The sequence below is a fragment of the Littorina saxatilis genome, linkage group LG6 (assembly GCF_037325665.1).
Source record: "Littorina saxatilis isolate snail1 linkage group LG6, US_GU_Lsax_2.0, whole genome shotgun sequence".
NCBI lineage: Eukaryota > Metazoa > Mollusca > Gastropoda > Littorinimorpha > Littorinidae > Littorina > Littorina saxatilis.
The window spans coordinates 15,052,130-15,054,629 of NC_090250.1; the positions used below are offsets into that span (position 1 = coordinate 15,052,130).

Here is a 2,500-nt window from a genome sequence, read left to right on the forward strand (position 1 = left end):
AGAGTAGTAGTGATTGTAACTATCCCTCTGCCGACGGCGCGGGTTCTGCTACACCCATAATTACCAAAGCGGCGGAACAGTGTCTGTCTGCCTGTTTGTCTCCAAGAGACTGTCTGTCTCTCTGTCCGTATCTCTCTGTCTGTATGTCTGTTGTCAGTTGCTCTGTCTGTCTGTCTGTCTGTCTGTCTATCCGTCTATCTGACTGTCTGTCTATCTGACTGTCTGTCTCTCTCTCTCTGTCTCTCTCTCTCTGTCTCTCTCTCTCTGTCTCTCTCTCTTGGTCTCTCTCTCTATCTCCCTCTGTGTCTCTCTCTCTTAGTCTCTCTCTCTTAGTCTCTCTCTCTGTCTCTCTTTCTTAGTCTCTCTCTCTTTGTTAGTCTCTCTCTCTTTCTTAGTCTCTCTCTCTCTTTCTTAGCCTCTCTCTCTCTTTGTTAGTTTCTCTCTCTCTTTGTTAGTCTCTCTCTCTCTTTGTTAGTCTCTCTCTCTTTCTTAGTCTCTCTCTCTCTCTTTCTTAGTCTCTCTCTCTCTTTCTTAGTCTCTCTCTCTCTTTCTTAGTCTCTCTCTCTCTCTTTCTTAGTCTCTCTCTCTCTCTCTTTCTTAGTCTCTCTCTCTCTCTCTTTCTTAGTCTCTCTCTCTCTCTCTTTCTTAGTCTCTCTCTCTCTTTCTTAGTCTCTCTCTCTCTCTTTCTTAGTCACTCTCTCTCTTTCTTAGTCTCTCTCTCTCTCTCTCTCTTTGTCTCTCTCTCTCTTTCTTAGTCTCTCTCTCTCTCTTTCTTAGTCTCTCTCTCTCTCTCTTTCTTAGTCTCTCTCTCTCTCTCTTTCTTAGTCTCTCTCTTTCTTAGTCTCTCTCTCTCTCTTTCTTAGTCTCTCTCTCTCTTTCTTAGTCTCTCTCTCTCTCTCTCTTTCTTAGTCTCTCTCTCAGTTTCTCTCAGTCTCTCCCTCCCCCTCCCCCTCTCCCTCCCCTGCAAGAAGTCGGTGAAGGGAGAAACTCGATGCACCCACTGAAGTAGCGCTGTGGGTTTCCCTGAACCCACCCCGTCGTTAGAGAAATAAACGGTAAAAACCCTCTTTCAAATGTATGGGTTCAGACAAACCCGCATCGTCGGGCGTGTGTAGTCAAAAGAGGCATCCAGCAAAGGTTAAGCGTTCCCAGGCTTACATGGGATAAGAACCTCCACTTGGACATAATTATGTGACCCTCCACCACGGAATGAGTCGCATGTCACCTTTGCATGATTTTCATATTTTTTACATTTTGCTAAAGAGTTTTTTATGCTCTATCCAGTGGTGAAAACCGTTTTAGAAAAGAGCGAAAACTGTTTGAGTTATAAGCCTGTGACTAAGGTGACCCTCACACTGTTACAAGACACTCCCCGGACTTATATTAAGCCTAGCGTAGAACCGCACGAGGTGACATGCGACTCATTTCGTGGTGGAGGGTCAAATATATAATATACAAAAAATCCTCCTCCTCCTGCCAGCTTCCTTGTGGAGATTGGATTTTTTGATGAATTAAATTAACAGATTGACACTGAATAAGTTGCTTTTGAGAAATTAAATAATAATATACAAAATCCCAATCTGCACAGAGAGAATCCAGGCTGTTTTTTGGTATGTGTCTAAAATCCTGGCCGTATCTGAGATGTAGAACTGGATTGTTTACACAGGTAGGAGTGCATTTGCCTTTGAGGTATTATGAAACCGAGTACTCTACAACAAACTAAAACTTCAAACCCATGCATACACACTTACAAAGAATACAGTTTCAATATCATTCTTGGGTACAAATGGCAGTAAATGAGTAATAATATGTCAGTGACCTTTTTATTTTTTAAATACACTGCATGATTATAAATGTCAAATAAATGCATGATACTCGTTTTGCTGAAGTCTAGGATTTTTGGTTTTAAGACTATAAGAGTGCTGGGTGCAAATGTGTGCTACATTTTTACAGAATTCTGATTTTTGCACTTTGCATGTAAATTTACAATATACAGTTTGAATTTATTATCATACTTCAACACTCAACAAACAACTTCTCCAGTTTTAATCAATTAAACCCAAACATTAAAAAAATACTAATAACACACTCCACAATTATACATTGTAATCACACACAAAAACTTTACAAAACATTACAAACTCTGCAAAATTTTGATGACGTAAAACCATAATTGATAAATAAAAGAAAAAACACAAAAGAAAAAATGTCAGTTAAAAAAATCTCCACTTTCTACAAAACAAAGGACATGACTGAGTTAGGCACTCGCTCACACAATGACGCACTGCTGAACAAAAAAAACAGACATGCAAGCAACATAGAAAAAAATATCACAGTCATCATTATCCCCAAATGGACGGCATTCATTTCAATCTGCTGCCATTTCCGACAAATTCAGTCTGTCTCACAGAATGAACAAAAAGGTATACCAGAATAATAGGCAAGAACTAGAAGGAAGTAAATACATCCTGATTAAAAATTACTGTATTCTATACAAAAT

General features: G+C 39.6%; 1 protein-coding gene across 1 annotated transcript in view; it reads right to left on the reverse strand.

Annotated features, from left to right (window-relative positions):
• Window positions 1–2,031: 2,031 nt before the first annotated feature.
• The window catches only part of LOC138968591 (coiled-coil domain-containing protein 158-like), a 49,865-nt gene continuing 49,396 nt past the window's right edge, over window positions 2,032–2,500 (reverse strand). Inside the window, exon 27 of the mRNA XM_070341181.1 lies at window positions 2,032–2,500. This exon is cut by the window's right edge and continues 3,431 nt beyond it. The gene's annotated coding sequence lies outside the window, so the exon portion shown is untranslated.